Consider the following 20,481-nt stretch of genomic DNA (forward strand, 5'->3'; position numbering starts at 1 on the left):
CTTCTGTTAAGTTTCTCAGGATCCACACTTCCATCATTTAAAGAAATGTCCCGTGATAATTAAGGCCTAGACGTGATAACCTCATGTTAAAAAAAAAAAAAAAGTGTTACTTAAAATATAAAAATTCTACCTTTACAATAATATTTACAACTGACTTGTGGTAAAAAACTAAAGGTTAGGCAATCTGTGAGCACATTAATGATACAGCTGTCTGGATAAGCGACACGCAGTCCTGGGCTGCTTCTGCTGCACTCCAGTAGGATTTTCTTACCAGAAACAGTTGATTGGGTTCCTGGGCGGTGAGCAGTTTACTGCCAAAGATTTACCTAGTGTTAAAAAAGAGGCATTATTGTTCTGCTCTTTCTAGAATTCACATTTCAAAAGTGGTTTGTTGCTTGTGTCCTTGTTTTTCCTTTAGCAGTGATTTTTTTTTTTTTTTTTTTAGCAATTTATCGTCAAGTTAGCTAACATACAGTGTATACAGTGCGCTCTTGGCCTCGGGAGTAGATTCCTGTGATTCATCACGTCCGTAAAACACCCGGTGCTCATTCTAACTGCTGCCTTCCTCAATGCCCATCACCCATTTTCCCCGCCCTACCCCCATCAACCCTCAGTTTCTTCTCTGTATGTAAAAGTCTCTTATGGTTTCCCTCCTCTCTGTTTGTAACCATATATATTTTTTTCTTTCCCTTCCCCCATGGCCTTCTGTTAATTTTCTCAGCTTCCACATATGAGCAATGATTTTTATAGACTTACTCACAGCTGTACACCTAGAACTAAATAAAATCCAGAAAAAATGTAAAAGATTTGGATTCCTCAATAAAGTCATAACGAAAGAAGGGAGTAAACGTGTCAGGATATCAATTAAACTCTGCTTAAAGTCCCACACAGTAGACTTCAGCAGGTAACTGACGGAAGGGCTGCTCATCTGGAGGTACGTACTCAGCTTTCCCACAAATTGCCAAAAGAAATCTTTCTTAGCATGTCTCAGTCATGTCTCCAATACTATCATAGCCTGCCCTCACTAATTTTCACCACCGGTTCAAGGAGAGGTTTTTTTCCTCTTGGACTGAACATTCTACTGTTCTTCTAAAAGATACTTTCCAAATATAGTCCCTCACCTGACTGTACCCAGCCAGAGTTGGTTTGAGACTGGGTTTTGCAAAATCAGGGGTTTTACCCAACAGTGGCTAATTTGGGTTTTGGTTTTGGGGTCGTGGCCTTTAAGAACATGGAGGGCTTCCACTTTCCAAGTTTTCTTAACTGACTGGTGACTCGTCCGGAAACAAGTATCGCTGTTTTTCTTTTCAATGAATTCCCCACCCCCCCCCCCCCCAACTTCTGGCAGGGCAGTTCATGAGACCTAATTAAAACATGTTATTTCCACACCACCAAACGAGAAGTCAAACTAACCTTTTGCCTTTACAACTTATGTTGTCAGAGGCCTGGGCGAGGGATTGGGGTAAGGAGCTTTATCAGCTTGCAGCCTATCTTCTTTGGAAAACAAAAAACCAAAAACAAGCCCATAACTTTCCTGCACTACTCTGGTTCTTCTTCCATGGCTCTGCTCCCTCTTTTCTCTCGGTGCCAAGAAACACTGATAGCCCGAAGCTCTTACAGCCCTTGGCCTTCATGCTCTGTCAGTCCACCTCAGGACTTCAATCCCACTGCATTCCTTCCCAGACCTGGTGGACGTGTCGTATAAGTATTTAACTTACGTGAACCATAATTCATCAACTTTGACTTCTTTGACTGCAAGATGCACCATTATTTTAACTACCACTAAAAACAGTGAAAATGTTGCCACTTAAAAAGTGTATGCGTGCCATCAAATGCATGACACATTCTAACCTCAGAAATATTAAACTGTGCAAAAAATATTTATCTTTGAATCGACGAACTATGGTAATTTAAGGCAAGAAGAAAAGAGAATAGCTTTAAATATCCTTATAAGAGTATTAATAGAACCACCGGCTTTCTCCCATTTTGGTTTCCTCATTGCCTATAGTATTGCCTTATCTCTTCCTTCGCTTGATATCTTTATCACCAAAACAAATTTTTTTTTTTTGTCTACTATGTGCAGGTCCTGTGGTAGGTGCTGGGGGTCACTAAGTAAACAAGAGACTGTCTTTGTATTCAAGACTCAGTTTCATTGGAGGTGTGGATACGCAAAGCCGCTGAAGAATTACAATAGAGTGACTATCACTCTACTAGACAGAAGCACGGAACTCTGTAGGAGCAGGGAAAGATAACCTAACCCAGTCCAGCAGAGGTTAGGAGAACACTCCAGAAAGAAGGCATCTGAGCCATGATCTCAAAAATAAATAAGAACATTTAGCCATTCAAAGGGAGAAGGCAGACGAGAAAAGAGAGATACTCAGGTGAAGAAAACACTAGGCAGTGAGAGAAATGTTAGTATTGTGTTCTGGAAAATGCCAAAGGTTCCAGAAGACTGTAGGACAAAAAGAAGCGAGGTGAGCTAGAAGCAGCTCCTGAACGGCCCAGTCTGCTGTGTGCAGGAGATGAAAATTGATTCTGAGGAAATTGGCAAATCAGTGAAGAGCCTGAGCATAAAGTGACAAGATCAGGTAAACCCTTTATTTTCATTTGTCTTACTTTCTCTTTGTGAGAATAAGATTAATTATGAATAATGATTTGGATCTTCCCTCTGCCTTGGCTTCTGAAGTTGTACCATCATTGTACTGTATATCCACTTTTGTTTTTTCCTTCTGGAGATGGCTATCTATCCATTTTGATATATTTTCTTTAGTACGTTATATATTTTTTCCCTCTAGTATCTCTTTCTGAAAGTTCCACCAGCCAGATTTTTGGCTTCTGAGATTGATCTTTGATTTTTATCTTCTTCAAAATTTCCATCTCCCCATCTTATGGTTCTACGTCTGGGAACACTCCTAGAATTTATCTCCCAATGCTACTACTCCTATTTTTATGGGAGAAATAGCACTACTGTATTTTTAATTCCTGAGAACTCTATTGGGTTTCTTTCTTTCTTCTTTCTTTCTTTCTTTCTTTCTTTCTTTCTTTCTTTCTTTCTTTCTTTCTTCTCTCTTTCTTTCATTTTCTTTAATGTTTATTTTTGAGAAAGAGAGACAGACTGGGCATGAGCTGAGAGGGGCAGAGAGAAAGGGAGACACAGAATCTGAAACAGGGTCCAGGCTCTGAGCCGTCAGCACAGAGCTTGACATGGGGCTCGAACTCATGAACCATGAGATCTTGACCTGAGCTGAAGTTGGACGCTTAACCGATTGAGCCTCCCAGGTGCCCTGGGTTTATTTTTTTTTCTTTATAGCAATCTATTATTGTTTATGGACTTAATAGCTTCCCAAGAATATTCTTCTCAAAGAATATTAATAAACATTTTTAGCATCTGCATGATCCCTGCATTATCTCCATTTTCTTTTTTCCCCCCTGATTTCTCCTTGTTTACTTTGGTTCCTCTCTTCATGATGAGGATTTACCTTAACTTTCTGGTGATCCAAGGTTGTTCCTAGTTAAGAGTGGGACTTTAAAATCTGAGTGGAAGCTACGTGCACACACACACAGGGTTAGTTGACTTCCCTGCAGGGAGGTTGTACAGACACCTGGCCATTTTGTCAGGGTTTCCAAACCACTAGTCTTTGCTCTAATCTTTTACCTTTGACAGCATCCTGGTTGTGGTGTTATGTGCATGTGAAGGGAAAGGGGACTGGAGGATTAAACTATTCTAGAGGCTTCTAGTAAGAGCAGACTTTTATTAGTTCCCTTGTGTTGAGTCATGACTCTAGCCTTCACTCCTCTGTCACCATGTCTGGTGTCTTTGAATCACCAGCCACTCCCATCCGGTTTCTCTAGTTAATAAATGATGTTTATGGTAATGATGGGCAAAGTGGGAAGTGTTGTAGGCATGAATGTTCTGTTCATGGTGGGCGCTGGGGAATTAGAAGGACCTTTTAGGGTTCCATTCCTTGGACAGGACCAACTTATATAATCTTCCCATCTACTCCTTGGTCCAGCCCCATGCCTCAACCCTCCATCTACCACACTGGCTGCTGCTGGGAGCTGAGCCTTTCCAGGGTTCTGAAGTGTGAACTGCTTTCACCACAGTTACTGTGCTACCTGTGTGGACATGAGGTCTGGATTCCCCTGCCCTAATAAGTCAACGTCTACAATTTCATCCATGTCTGTCACTCAGCAATTTGTTCAAATAGCTTGCCTGCTGAAGCCCTCTTCTGTTCTTTTTGTTGCATTAGGTTTGATAGCCTTTTATTTATTTGAGTTTAGTGGAGGCTTGGGAGACAAAGGGGGTAAACATGTGAGTTCAATATGTCTTCTTAAACTCGGTGCCATATTTGCAATTTAGATTTGCAAAGTTTTCCCTCGAATAATTCCTGAAGCTCATGTATGGAATAAATATATTTTCTGAACCATAAATCAATAAGCGTGATCTGAACATTATGAGAGACAGAAAGACATTGGAAGTTAGAGCTCTCCTGAAAAATTAAAGTTGCACAGTCGTAGTTCCTAGCTAACACCTACTCTCTGCTTTCTTCTATTTTCATACTATTTTTGGCCTTAGTTAAATTTTCTAAAGTCATAAGCCAAGCTGGAATAATAAGATGTCTGGAACACTTGAATCCAGGCAGCTTTCGCTCATGATCCCAACTTTCGCACTCTGATCCCCCAGATGCGGTCACTAGTACTTCATGGAATTTATACGCACAATTTCAGGCTTTGGCAGGTTTTTTTTTTTTAATGTTTATTTATTTATTTTGAGAGAGAGAGAGAGAGAGAGAGAGAGAGCCTACAGGAGAAGGGCAGAGACAGAGGGAGACAGAGGCTCCGAAGCAGGCTCCAGGCTCTGTGCTGACAGCAAAGAGCCCGATATGGAGGCTCGAACTCACAAACGGTGAGATCATGACCTGAGTCTAAGTCAGATGCTCAACTGACTGAGCCACCCAGGTGCCCCGGGGCAGATTTTTAATATAGATAAGGGTCAGCTTTTCTACTTGCGGCTCAGAAGGACTTTTTTTTTTTTTTTTTTACTTTTGCATGTTTGACACAGCACAACTGAGCCAACAACTCAGATTTTTAAAAATCGCCCTCAGCAGCAGGTCCAGTTGGTTAATCCAGTACTTACTATTCTTTGACTCCATTGTTTGGTTTCCTCCCTTTTCCTTATAACCTTCTCAACAAATGCATTCCCCCCAGGCAAGGCCTGGAGAGAGTCTCCAACACTGGTATCCTCCCCAAGGAAGGAAGCAGTTTTATTTAAACTGTCACAATAAACCTTTGGTGTGGGTGGTAAGAAGCCGAGGGCATGAGGAGGCTGGCACTGAAAGAAATAAAGATAATTCAGCACGTCACCAGCAAGAATTTAGAAGCTGGTGAAGACAGGAGGGAGCAAACAAAAAGCATTTCGAAACCACTCTGCACAGGAAAAAATAGGAATTTGAGGATAAGAAAAAGTATGGCTCTGCAAAGGAGCAAAGAGTAAGACTTTTAATCATTGGGATGTCAAATATTCAAATACACGTGTGTGTGGTATACATGTCACAACAAATAAATACGTATTTTTCGTATTTGTTAACACAATACAATATATATTTAACTCATATACAGGTCAATATATGTATGTCAAAATAAATCCCGTTCGTTTCCACACACCTTCGGAAAAGACACCCAGAGCCTTGATTTAGGTGGATTTCCTAAGGGAGTTAGAGAGCACTGATCAAGGAAGGATGTTGAGTTTGACAGGGCACAAAAAGAAGTGGCAGATGAGGAACAGCAGAGCAAACCATGAACTGAAAAAAAAAAAAAAAGCAGAAACAACATCTTCAAGCCAGCAGTGGCCAGGACAACTGTAAATCATCTCCCCTGAAAATGCACGGAGAGACAGGAAGGAACTCGAGGTTCCCATTCTAAATTCATAATACATCAGCTGACATCTGGGTTAGTTTTATGCAATGTCTCGGAGCCTAAAAGAAAGGTAAGCGAAACTTGCCGAAGGAGGCAGCATCTTATACTCTGTCTGCGTTTGATGAGGAGCAAACAGAAAAAAGTATTTAGCCTAAGTAAGGACACGATAGAATGGCTCAGGAGATCCCCTTTGCGGAAAGTGGCCCAGGGTAAGTTGGGGCAGGGAGAAGTGGTGTTGGGGAAGGAATGTAAGTAGAGAGTGGGAGACGGGGCTGGATGGCCCCCAAGGTCCTTTAAGATCCTGAGAGTCCATGGTTCCAAGAGCTGTGCGGACTCCAACCTCTCCACTTTTCCCCAAACGTAACTAACATAACTAACGTCAGACTGATGTTGTGTGTATGCCTCAAAGCTCTCTTAGCGAAGTTCAACAGCACCACATGGTAGTCCTGATTCTTGTTCAAGCCGGTGGTGGGGAAATAGAGGTCTTGCAGAAACTATGCTATTATTTCCTGTTGGATAAACTCTGTCATTCTCTAAAAACACCAGAAGGAGAAAGGAACAAGGGTCCAAAGTGGAAAAGCTTCCAAAACCAGGAGGAAGTGGGCCAGCTTGGAAGGGCAGGAATAGCCTCTTACACAGAGGCCTCCTCCTGGTCCGGACCGGGTTTTTGTTTCTGTGAAAAGGGTCAGCGTGCTAAACTATTATTTGTATATGTGATGCTTTCTCGTAAGCACGCTCTAAGGACCTGCATTTTAATTCAAGATGCTGTCTTTATTTTAGGGAGAAATCAGTTAAAAGGGTCGGCACTAACCTGTCATTTTCCTCTTCTATTTTAAAGCTCTCTGTATGGGAGTTAACTTCTCCCAAAACAAGCATTTGGAAAATTCCTGGTTAGGCCGCTTGCTTGTTTTGTGAATGATGTTTGTGGTCAGCTATAACATATATAGCATGCCTTCTTCGTATTGCTGTCTTTTTCATGCATGTTTTTCTTATTTTGGCATTTTTATGGAAGTGATTAAATATTATTTGGTCTCAAGCTGGTGTAGAAATTGTGGAGATGTAGAAAATACTCTCTAGCTGAAATCCAACATACACATACCCACACAATCATAAACACACACACATATGCACGCAGCATTTCTAAAGTATGTCCAGATAGCTTTTGTTCAATTCTTTACTTCTTCTCTTCTTCCTTCCTTCCTTCCTTCCTTCCTTCCTTCCTTCCTTCCTTTCATGTGGAGGGAAGGAAATGAAAGCAAATACGATTTCCATTTCATTTTCGGCTTGCTTTCTGGTGGACACAACATTGTTTGGATGTCCAGGCCTCCAGCTTTTACCCAGAGGTAAATGTTGGAGAAATGTTGTTTCCAGCCTTATTCAGAATGAGTGAAATATTTTTGCAAGGCGTCACTTTCCAAGCTTTCATTAATGTTCACAAGTTTCAATAGCAAGTTAGAATGTTTCAGTAACTTTTAAAGGGATATTCTTTCCCCACCCCACCCCACCTTTCAAAAATAAATATAAAATTAAGCTGAAGAGAAAGTAAATCCTGGTATCTAGATAAAAAATTCATGACACACTGATTAGTATTTAATAAGTTCCAAAAAGTATCCCCAAGAAGTAGAATGTTTCTTATTCTATTAAATCAGTCGTATATAGTGTTATGTGACAAAATCTAACAATTTTAGGAGAAACTGTGTTTTGTTCTTAGAAAATTCAACTTCTATTGACACTGAGCAAAGAGGAGTATGGAAGAGTAAAATTGGGACGTAAGCCAGAATAAATTTTCTGTGAGAAATTCTATCAGATGACTTAAAAAGTGTATTCAATATTCGATATCACCTGTAGACATAATGAGAGAAAAAATCTATTCCATTTAATTACTTCTTAGAAGGTTTAATTGGAATACTGGCTTGCTTGCTCTATATTTCAGGAGTTGGGTCTGCATGATATTTATGTTATAACTAAGAGATTATTATATATTTGGAGATATTTTTTCAAAGACTCTATACGTAATTATAATAATGATTGAAGACATATTACAAAAATTTCTTTATCCATATTATTTAGTTGCTAGGAGACAAATATAAAGCATCTAATATTATTAAACAGGTTATAATCCACTTTTAATTTCACAATAAGAATTGCTTTGGGATGTGTATTTATTCAGACGCTGTAGATATATTGTATACTCAGTGCAAATAATAGCATCTTTCTCTTCATGGTGTTTGCAATTTGGAGAAGGGTTAATAAACACATCTTACTGACTAAGCATGTTGAAGCTCCCCTAAAAAAGTAAGATGATCACCAGCTCAGAGCATTGTCAAATTATTTGCAATTTAAAATATATTATGACTTACATAAATCAATTGAAAGCAAAATGTTTAATCCTCTTCTTTGTGTTCAAAATATGTAATGATATTATTTTATACAACATTTCTGGCATGATAAATTTTATCTTTTATCATAGTATGCAGGGCAAGTATTTTTCAAACTGAAGAATGCTGCACACACAGAGTAGTTATTTGCCATAAGACACAAAGTAGTGGCTGTGCCATTATTAGCCACAAGGTCAACTATACCCCAGGCCAGTGTACCCTCTATTGGAGTGGAAAAAAGACCTTCTTTACTGAGGAACTCGAACTTGAACTTTCTTTGCCATGAATAAATTATCTTACGATCTTTGTGTCCTCATTAACATTTGTGTTCTTTAAAATATCATCTTCCATTATATTTTAAGAAGATCCATTCAGATAAATATCTTTACTTCCTTCTTTAACAAAATACTGTTATGGCTTTAAAAAATGTTTTTATTGTGTCCAGACTTATATGGCTGTTCAGTTTGGAGACTGTTCAATGATAATGAATAGTACAAATTCTTCAAAAAGATTATTTCAGCCCCAAATGTTTCCCAATCCAAAGAGTAAGTTTTTCACCTGATTCATCTCAGGTTTTGGTGTGTGTGTGTGTGTGTGTGTGTGTGTGTGTGTGTAGCACTTTGTTGCCAACTCTATTTCTATTCTATCTTTATTCCCTCACATTGTTTTCCTTGCTTGGATCCAAGTCTCTATCTCTTCCTATGACTTTTACTCAGGACTGCCATAACCGGTGAGCATTCCTCAGCTAAGAAGAACCAGATGGCCATGAAGAGATGTTAATGTTTCCCTCACATGTCCTCTGGGCAATCTTTCTTCACAAGGGACAAGTGTGCTAACTTACCACTGCTCTGAGACTTATACTAATCCAAATAACAAAGGACAGTTGTCCTATCTTGATGGCAGACATGAGGCAGAAGAATTCTACCTTTACGCAGCAAAAAGTTGACTGGTTTGGAGAACAAATTGTTTGGAGAAAGCCCTAAGTTGTACTATATCTTATATATACAGTGCCATTTATTATATATACAGTAGTACCAAAATAATTTTCTGATTCAGTTACAGTGTTTTAGGCAAAATAGAAACATAAGGCATTATGATTTTACATTATAATGTTCAAAGATACTTGGAGATTAAAAAGAGTATGCATCTAGCAAAATAAAAAAAAATAGGAAAATTAATAGCATCTGTGCTAAGAGAGACATTAGGGATAATTCAAAACTCTGATATATATATCCTCTTCCTTCTCCTTCATCAAATGTTTAGGAGGTCATTCCGAGTAGTTTAAAGTTGACTTGGCAGGGTAATAAGAGTTAGAAGAATTTATTTGAATCTTGGCACCTTCACGAGGAATCTACATGCACTTGAAGGAGTATCCCTGATTCTCTGAGACCCATTTTTATCACCTTCAAAATGAGGACAATTATACTTCTCTAACTTGCAACAAGGATATAAGGATCCAATGAGAACATTTTTGAAAGTTTATTAAACTATAAAGTTATATGCAAAAATGCATAATCAGCATCATCTTCGTGAAGGTCAAAGTTCTATCCCATTCCTTTTCTGCTCCCTGGTTAGAGGTGCCACTCATGCTGGAGCAACAGAAGGATAAGGAAGAGAAGTGATGCCCTCCCCACCCTCAAGACATCAGCAGTACCTTCAAAATGTAGAATTGCCTTTTGCAGCTCTATCCTGACTACCAAAGACACTCCCAAAAGAAAATCTACTTAAAGCTTTGTAGATTAATTCCTTAACTTTATCAAGCCAGGAAAAAGAAAAAAACAAACCCTGTAACATCTCATCAGACAAGCACATGACAGCAATACAGGCCTCTTTCTAGGGCTCAGGAGCCAGACTTTGTACCTATTTGTTCTCCTCGCCCGCCCCCGTGGTGTGAAGCAGACAGGAAAGGCAGGTCACTTTGCAAATCATCTGACTCCAGCCTGAAATCAGTAACCCAGAAAAAAAGCACTTGGGAACATAGGGCCATCAAAGAGGGGCCCAGGCCTGGGCCTTCTGATAAGGCCTAATGTTGACTGGACAGTGGTTATTAGGACTCCATGGATCCGTGATCCTGGAAGGCGCCCCTCCGGCACGCATGTCTGGGTCTGCTCTGGAGGGGAGCTAGGGAAACAAAGCCATTCTTTCAGTTAGGGGGGTGCCATGATATCCAGAATCTGAATTTGGGGCTTCTAAAGGCTGAAAGAATAATGGTTTTTAAAATAGCTCCGTGTGGGAAGCTCTCTGAGCTAAGCATGGAATCCTAGGGAGTGGAGCCACGACTTCTTTACGGACAGCACCCAACTGGTAAACCAACAGTAACAGGCTTAAGGAAAAGGTTGCATGAGGGGCACCTGAGTGGCTCAGTCAGTTAAGCATCTGACTCTTAGTTTTGGCTCAGGTCATGATCTCAGGGTCGTGGGATCGAGCCACACGTTGGGCTCCACGTTGAGTCTCTCTCTCTCTGTCTCTGTCTGCTTCTCCCTCTCCCTCTCCTTCCCCCTCTTTCCCCTGCTTGCACGCTCTCTCTCTCTAAAATAATTAAAACAAATGTTGGATGAATGAATGAGTGAGTGAATTATGAACAAATGAACTATATGAAACACCTAATGGTGCCACTGATCTTTAATTCTTTGTATTGCAGAAATTTTCAAATATGAACAAGAATGTAGAGAATTGTACATTGAACCCCTACATATCCATCACTCTGCTTCAACAATCTTGTTTTGTCTATTCCCCCTCAATTTGGGGGATGGAGTAGGTTATTTTATTTTTTTAATGTTTATTCATTTTTGAGAGAGAGAGAGAGAGAGAGAGAGAGAGAGAAAGCGCAAGTGTGGGAGGGGCAGAGAGAGAGGAAGACACAGAATCTGAAGCAGGCTCCAGGCTCTGAGCTGTCAGCACAGAGCCCCAACATAGGGCTTGAACTCATGAACCGCAAGATCACGACCTGAGCCAAAGTCAGGCGCTTAACCTACTGAGCCACCCAAGAGCCCCTGATGCTTTTTAAAAGATCACTGCTGTGATATGCTGTAGAAAATACACAGCTAACTGTGAAGTCTATTTGAAGTATACTGAAGCCTGTCAATATATCTACCAGGTTAGAGGAAATATAGATAGAAGATCAAATTAAATGACACCACCAGGCATGTCAACAAATCCATGCTGTGGTACATTAAACTGGATAAACGGATAGTTTTCTCCAACAAGTCAATGGTGTCAACAAAATAGAGTGGTGTGGGGTGGGAAAAATTGCTATAGATTTATGGACAATTTAAAAGACAAACTATTCAATTTTCTGTTTGTTTTGAATCTTGCTTAGGTTATGAGTCTAGCAAATAATATATTAAGAGATATTTTTAAGACAGAGGAATCAGGATTTTACAAGACATTAAGAATTACTGTTAATTTTGTCAAGTGTGTGAATGCATTGTCTAGCCTGTTTAGATGCCAAGTATAGAATATAACAGGTTCCTATTCTGGACCTACTAGAAATCAGATCCTCAAATTAAACAATATATGTCCTCTCTTTTTGGCTTTACTTGTTTTAATGGATCTGTATCAATGTAGTAACTAACTACATGCAGCAATTTTTTTAAGTTTATTTATTTTCAGAGAGAGAAAGAGAGAGAGAGAGAGAGAGAGAGAGAATGAGCAGGGGAGAGGCAGAAAGAGAGAGAGAGAGAGAGAATACCAAGCAGGTTCTGCACTGTCAGTGGGGAGCTTGATGCAAGGTTCCAACTCACGAACCATGAGATCGTGACCTGAGCCAAAACCAAGAGTCAGATGCTTAACTGACTGAGCCACCCAGATGTCCCATGCAGCTATTTTGTTGAACCTGGAACAAGAGGAACCGTAGAAGTCAGACAAGTTTAGTGGGTGTTCCCCTCACTAAAGTAGGAATATCACAGAGGCAAAGATAAAGATTTCTGGTTGGCAAGAATAGGTGAGAAGGGAAAGCTAAATCATGTTTGAAGATTACAATGACTTGCTGATAGTTACAGTCAATGAAACATGTTGCTTATGGGAAGTTAGAAATCACCAGGCTCTGTCAGGATAGGTGCTATAGGGAAAGCATAAATCAGAGAGGAGGGAATAAGGATAAGGTAGTAGGGCAGCAACTGAAAATTGATTGATTTCGTTAGCTTTCTCGAGCTGCTGTAACAAACTATTAAAATCTAGGTGGTTTAAAACAAGAGAGATTTATTCTCTCACAAATCAAGGAGGTGTCAGGGCCCTGCTTCTTCCAAAGGCTCCAAGGAAGAATCTGTTCGATGCTCCTCTCCTAGCTCCTGTTAACAGCCTCCGTCCTTGGTGTACCCAGGCCGGCCAGCTGCATTGGCCCAACCTCTGCCTCCATCTTTACATCATCTTCTTTCCTGTGTGTCTGTGACCAATTTCCCTTTTGTCATAAGGACACCAGTTGTCGGATTTAGGGCCGATCCTAATCCCATATGACCTTATCTTAACTAGATTACATCTGCAAAAACGCTATTTCCAAATAAGGTCACTTTCACAAGTTCCAGGTGGACATGAACTTTTAGGAGGACCCTACTCAACCCGAAACAATGGTCAAAAATACTCTCCATGAGAAGGTGACGTTTGAACAACTACCAAAACTACTTAGAAAGCTAAGAAGTCATGAATCCAGAGGAAGACAGCCCAGGCAAAGAGCAGCAAGTGTGAAAGTCTGAGATATGAATGGGCCTGGGGTGTGAAGTGAGTGAAGGGAAGATTAGCAGTTAAAAAGTAATGGAAGGGAGGGCAGTTCAATACAGCCTTGGAAGCCATTTCTAAGGACATTGGCTTTGACTCTGATGGAGATGGGAATTATTGAAGGGTTCTAAACAAAAGTGTGAAATTACTGAACATTTTTCATGAGACCACTAGCTGCTATATGGACTAGACTGTGGGAGGGATAAGAGCAGAAGCAGCGAGAGGTTATTTCAATAGTCCACGTGAGAAATGATGATGGTTTGGACCATAGTGGTAGCAGTGGCAGAACTTGGAAGCTTTGGGGTAATAAGAGTAACACACAAAAATGTTCCAAAGATTGTTTCCCATTAATACGTATCTCTTTTATTATCAGGTATCTTATCACCTCTTAGTATTCATTCCAGAGGATGGAGGCAAGCACCAAAATTTAAGAATTGTTTTTATGAGAAAATCTTAAAATGAGAAATGACCATTTCCTTTGTCCTGCAGTTAACATAGACAGCTATCATAGGGCCTGGTACTTACCAAGAATTTGTTATTTTACATGCATCCCTATATCATTTAGCCCTCGAAATAAGCCTGTACCACAAGCATTGTTTTCCATTTCGCACAGTAGAAACGTAAAGTTTAGAGACTTTAAGCAGTTTATCCAATCATACGAATAGTTAATGCCAGAACCAGGATTCTAATGTAGGTATTCTGAATCTCCATCCCAAGTGATTTTCATTATATTGCAGTGAGACAGGAAAACGAAGTCATTATTCTATTTAAGTAGCTAATCACTGTGGTCCCGATCTTTAAACACCGTGTTCCAGAGAGACTTTACTTGATGTTCTTCATTTATAGATGGTTGATTAATTAATTTGACTGATTATTATTCTTGACCAGGAAAATTGTGAAAAGAGACCCTTCAGTAGTCAATGTATTAGGAGAGAAAACAGCTAGTCTATACCTTATAACAGGGTGTGCCAGAGGCTCAGAGGAGCTGAATCGCAGCGCAGATCTCTTTCCATCTCTATATTCAGTGACAACACATGACACCTTGAAATAAGCTACGGTGGGGGTAGTTACTCCTTGCAAATCAGCAAGCACAGTGAACCTGAGCTGTTTTTATTCATAGACCAGATTTAAAAACAAACTGTTGTCTATAATTCGAATTCAATAACAACAAAATATAAAGGTGTGTGTGTGAGAGAGAGAGAGAGAAAGAGGGAGAGAGGGAGGGAGGAAGGGAGAGAGGAAGGATGAGAGGAGGGAAAAAGAGAGATGAGACAGTGTGATCAAATTACTGGGTGTAGTTAATGTCTAACGTTAGTTTAAAAACTGCCTCAATTTAAACCAAAATAACAGAATGTGTCCACTTGACAGATTAACACATTTAAAGTTTATGATTACACATTTCCTGGTCGGCCTCGACAAAATGACTTTAGGACTTGAGCATTTTCAGCAACAACTGCGGAGTTCTGGACTGGGTTTTCCTCCCTCCAAACCCACACCCAGCCTAACTTTCCCAGGTGGTGTTTCTTCCACAAACACACTTTCGGTGAGCTCAGTTCTTCCACGGAAGGCTGGAGCAACAGCAATCCGGGTAGAGGCCCACTGATGGGTTTCAGGAGCTTGGGCGTCTCTCCCAACAGAAGCAAGTGATGAGGTTTCTTTCCCTGTGCTGCCCTGGAAGAATGTTCTTTTACCAAAGATGGGAGAAGCATCAGTCTCAATATTAACCAGAACAAGTATGCTTTCCCTGGAATGGGGGAAAATCAGGGTAGCTCCATTCAGAGGGAGTGCTGATGTCTGAGAGCCAGGTAGAAATTGTCTGGAATGTTATTGGTAGTTTGTATTGTCCCCACAGCTTGTATCTTTCACCAGAATTTCTTCTGAAAAATAGCAGCTTATCTAATAAACACACACACACACACACACACACACACACACACACACACACACACCTGCTACCACCTCTACTTCTACCTTCTCATTCTTAACACCTTCCTCAGAGAAACACTCCTTTTCAGTGGCCCTTCACTGTTGTGCTCAGTGTATAACTTCCCATTGTCTCTCTCTTGGGTCCAGACCCAGGCTTAGGGTCAGCACAGAACTTTCTCCTTATGGTCAAAGTCTAGACACCAGGGACAGACGTCCTGGAAAGTGTGCCGAGGTCATGATCAAAGCCAGAAACATGAGTCCAAATGAATCCATTGATCCAGGGAGGAAAGAAAAAAAACAGGGGCTGAGGTACAAAGCCAAAGTGGGACAGAGAAGGACAAGGGGCCTGGAGGTGGAAGAGTCACAGGAGCAAGGGAGCGGAACGTGATCCGCGTGCACTCCAAAGTTGCGTTGGGCAGTTAATGTCACCTGCAGCCTTTTCGTTTCTTTATAAAATTCTAATGAGCATGGGCATTGCATGGGGGTTAAGCCACAAAGCCTGGGACCTGAATACCTGGGTGTGAAGCCTGGCTTTGCCATTAAGTAATTTTGTGACTTTAATCAGCTTCCGCAGTTTCCTCCTCTGTAAAATGGTGCTAACAATAGGTTTCAACTTACAGCAGTGTTATGAGGTTAAGTAAATTAATATCTATAAAGTGCTTAGATGAGCATCTGTGTAAAGAGATGAAAAGTAAAACAATATTCACCCATGTACCTTACATCAAGCCTTAGGAAAAAGAAAAAATACCAGTATAATTAGACCTCCTTTTAATTCATCCTTCTTTCTTCTTCCCAAGGAAACCACCATCTTGAATTTGTGATTTATCACTCTTGGGCATCTATATATTCATTTATATGAATCGTTGTATCTCTAAGTAATGAGTAATTTTATTTTTCATATTTTTAAAATTTTTTTTAATATTTATTTTAGTTTTGAGACAGAGAGAGACAGAGCATGAACAGGGGAGGGTCAGAGAGAGGGAGACACAGAATCCGAAACATATTTTTCATATTTTAAGCCATATGTAAGTGGCATCATGCTTTATGTATTCATCTGTAACTTGTTCTTCTTACTCAGTTCATCTGTGTTGATATAAGCAGTTCTGGGTCATAGATTCATGTCATTCCTATTATTGTTAGAGTATTCCCAATGAATACATGCACCGCGATTTATTTGTCTGTTCTGTTGATGGACACTTAAGTTGCTCTACGTTTTGTTATTCTAGGCATTCTTAGACATATTTCTTGGCAAATGAATTGGAGTTCCTCTAAGCTGACTTAGAAGTGCAATCTCTGAGATTTAGGGTAGGCTCATTTTCAAATTTACTTAACATTTGAAAAATTATTCTTTTAAGACACTCAGACAAAAATGCACATTATCATGTGCTAATTGCTACTTGAAGTCCTTTAGACAGATTAACTTACTCAACCCTCAGAACAGCGCTGTGAAGGAAGTTCTCTTATTTCTCTCGCTTTATAGAAGAGAAGTTCAGTCATTTTCCTCAGAGCCACACCTGGAGACACAGTGGGTCCCAAGTGATGCCAAATGCAAAATAGGATATAATAAAAAGCCAAGGTATTCTGGCCAAAAGGTATCATAAGGCAAACAAAAAGGTAAGATCTCACATAATACAGTATTTCTTCATCTTAACTAATTGTATGTGCATAGACCTTATTTCCAAAGGGACTATTCTGAGGTTCCATGTCGACATGAATCTTAGGGGTGGGAGGGACACTCTTCAACCCGGTACAGGATCCCCTTTTACCATCTGTGTCCAAAGAAAGGAGTTGAATCTACTTTCCACGTGACAAGCCTTTGGGTATTTGGAAAGAGCTCTACTATTCACAGATCTCCCTCCCTAACCCACCTGATGTGCCCAAGGAGTCTCTTTCCCTGGATACGCCTGCCCAATTCAGCCAGGCCACACTGGCAAAGCCCATAGTTCTCAGTTCCCAAGATATTCCCTCACTGTCCAAGCGGCCCTGCTCTGATTTGCCAGTGTCTTCTGCATCTGAAGGGGCATCCTCAACAGATACTCTTTTCCAGGTGTGGACAGACCAAGACAGAATACAGTGAACCCTCAGAGGTGCCAATAACCTTTATAATATTGTTTGGGTCATGACTGCATGAAGCCATACATTCTAGATCATTCAGAATTGCTGAGTGACAGTTCTAGCTCTGTCCCTAACTCTGTAAACAGAAAAAAATCAAAGTTTCTGCACTTATATTTCTTAACCTTTAGAAACAGTAATACTTGCCCTAACCTGTTTGACCATAATGTTGTGGGGAAAAAAAATATCAGATTGGTACAAAAGACTCAGATAAAATCTTCAGATAAAAATGGGTAGAAAGAATGTGGCTATACACCCAGAGCGCAATGGAATGTAACCTTGTCTTATGTCATGGGGTCTTCTGATAATCCAGTGGAACCTAGGGTGCACTGCTTCAGAAACTGCACATAAGCATGGGCGCACACACATATAGAAGCTTCAAAAGAATCGGGGAGTAGGGTTACTCTGGAGTCCAGACATGGGTTCTCCCTGTTCTCTAGTTAAGATGTGAATTTGAGCCTGAGTATTAAATGACTACAGAAGATAGCATTCCTTCTCGATGCACAGATGGCTGTTCTGGTTTACAACTGAGGCTGTTAGGCCAGCCCAGCCCAGCATGTGGCCAAAGTTGAAGGAGAGTAGAAAGATTTTTGGATTGAATTCAGTGTCTGTGGACAGTGAGGCAGCTTCTCAGTAGGAGCAATAGAACTCCAAAGGGCAAGAGGTTGGTCTTCAGTCCCCCTTTTCTCATTTTCTGTCTTTTCTCCCGTTTTAATATCCCCATCTCAGCAGAAATTTACTCATCTTTCTTTGAAAGGATTAAATTGATCCGTTAAAGTGATCCTCACTAACATGTTAGAAAATCAGGGTCCAGGACTATCCCACCGGAGAAGTCAACCTTAAGAAAGTTCCCCACAGCCAGAGGAACATAGCTACCTAACACATGATTTACTAGGCAGAATTTCCATTGGGAGTAGAAATAATTTGGGACAAGAACAACTTTCTAGTACTACTGTATTTTTTGCATAATTTTAACATCATTTACAGTCATCATTTGGTCTCAAATTCTCCAAACTCTTCTCATTGAACACGATTTCCTTTGACTTCCACCAAAAACCAAAACACGAGCGGGAGACAGGGAAGGCCCATTTTATAGATAAGGAAATTGAGCCTTTGAGGAGTTAGGCCGGTTGCCCTAAGTCTTGCAGTCAGTAAAAGACACACCCAGAACTTTAAGCCAGATCTGATCCTAAATCCCACTTTCCTTCCTTGTATCACAGAGGTAAGCATTTACATGACATCCCGTCTCAGTTTTCCAGTGGTCCCTTGGAAGCCAAGATGTAGTATGACTTCAGGGGTAGTAGAGGGTCATCCTAGGAGTTGGAAGTCATCTAATTCTTCTCTCTTTCCGGTAACCTTAAGCTGGGTACAGAGTGGAGTTGACAATTGCCTCACCTGATCAAAGCAGGAAAAAAAATCTGTCCCTGTTCTTCCTGATGACTAAGATCTCTTTAACAATGAGCGGTGCCTTTCATGCCACAGTAAGACACGGGATTGGAAATGCAGTGCAAATGTCTGGGTATAGGTCAGTGTACACGGCTGATATCAGATCTTTCTCTGAAAACAAGCCTTGACAGGGGAGGAGCAGGGAGAGAGTCACCACCAAAGCCAGGACACTGTCTGAAGCTGTCGAGAGCCAATGGGAGAGAGAAAAGCCAATGTCTAAAGACCAATGGCACCTGCCTCCTCTCATCCTAGCAGTTCTGCCCAATCCACTTAACTCTCATCACTCAGAGAAGGACAGAGTGAGTATGCTCTTGGTTGTGGGAGAGCTCAGTGTTTCTTAAAGTGTGGTACCCAGGACTGTAGCATCTGAATCACCCAGAAGTGTGGGTAAGCACTCAGATTCCCAGGCACTTCGTGCCCCCTGCTGACCCACTCACATGCCTTTCCGGTCCAGGTCTCTGGGGCTGGGGCCAGGAATTAGCCCTTGTCGCAAGCTCCCAGAGTGTCTGCTGGGAACATCAATGTTGGAGAACTATTGTTCTCAAGGCCAGATGAGATCATGAGAACGCATGATGAATACTCAACTCACTTTTGAAAGATCTTGAGGAAAACACCTCAGTGAAAGCTATTTTTTTAATGTTTATATGTTTTTGAGAGAGAGAGAGCAGGGGAATGGCAGAGAGAGAGAGTGGGGCAGAAGAGCCGAAGCGAGCTCCTCACTGATGGCAGAGAGCCCAATGTGGGGCTTGAACTCACAAACCACAAGATTGCTACTTGAGCAGAAGTCAGACTTTTAAATGACTGAGTGACCCAGGCACCCTGAAAGCTATTTTATGGATTTCTTTTATAACTCTTCTCCTTCTTTATCTTAAAATCATTTGGTGTATTTAAAAAAAAAAATTAGGCAAACCTGTGTATATACCATTTCACGTAGATGCACAAATGTGATCTCTATAGATCTGCATATAGGCTATTTTAATTTTTTTCCCTTTTTGCACAACTTGTACCTCCTTCCTTCCCCTGTCTATTCTCATCTCCGTCAGGTCCCCAGTGATCTCTAATGCAATCCAGTCTCTAGTCTCCCTTATAATCATACAAACACACACACACACACACACACACACACACACACACACACACACAGATAGGTGTTGCTTTTTGTATTACTAAAACAGAAACATATTTTACATTTTTCTTTATCTTGTTTTTCTCACTCAACAATACCTAATAGAAATTCTTCCATATTACAAGGCTTAACTCCACAATTTATTCTTTTAAATGATTGCATATGATTTCACAGTGCAGATGAATCAGAACTGACTCACTCATTCCCCTATTGACAGACAAAATTTGTTCCCAGGTTCTTACTATGGACAATGCAGTGATTAAAATCTCTGCTTTATTTCTAGGGATAGATTCTTATTCATAGGATGGAGAACTATTTAAGTGTTGGCTACAATAATAATTAATACTGGCATTTTGTAGGATTTTATGCATTTTTATTTTTAACAACTCTTTTCAAATTGCTTTCCAAAGAAGATGTTGTAACTGGTAGTTCATATGCGTATTCTTTTTCCCCTTTACAACTTCTCATTATAAAAGTTTATACTGGTAGCAAAATGTAATTAGTTATATGAATTTATCATATTGGATTTTTAAAGTCCTTCACTTTAAACATCCCAACTTATCAAGTGCCATTTGAATTTTACTAGCCCTACACATCACAAGCAAATACCAAGCATTGTGTTCTGAGGTGCTATACATGTATAACCAAGAAAATAAACCAAAGCAACCAACCAAACAAAACAAAAACAGGTTGCCTTCAGTAAGACTGCCCTCCAGATATTTTAGATTTTGGTTAGATCAATGGATAGATGGATAGGTAGATAATAGGAAAGCCTCTAATATTTGTCATGCCTTACCAACAGCCAAATCTGATAGGGTCAATTTTTCTGTATCTGTAAACATGCAGGATAAGTCAAGGTCAAAG

General features: G+C 40.3%; 1 protein-coding gene across 3 annotated transcripts in view; it reads left to right on the forward strand.

Moving 5' to 3' along the window:
• Positions 1-5,872: 5,872 nt before the first annotated feature.
• DAB2 (DAB adaptor protein 2) overlaps positions 5,873-20,481 on the forward strand; it is a 68,786-nt gene continuing 54,177 nt past the window's right edge. Inside the window, exon 1 of one of the 3 annotated variants that reach the window (XM_053201259.1) lies at positions 5,873-5,986. The gene's annotated coding sequence lies outside the window, so the exon portion shown is untranslated. Of the gene's footprint in view, positions 6,126-20,481 lie in introns of all 3 variants that reach the window. The other 2 variants (XM_015067594.3, XM_053201268.1) reach the window with 2 other exon arrangements.

The sequence above is a fragment of the Acinonyx jubatus genome, chromosome A1 (genome assembly GCF_027475565.1).
Source record: "Acinonyx jubatus isolate Ajub_Pintada_27869175 chromosome A1, VMU_Ajub_asm_v1.0, whole genome shotgun sequence".
Lineage (NCBI taxonomy): Eukaryota > Metazoa > Chordata > Mammalia > Carnivora > Felidae > Acinonyx > Acinonyx jubatus.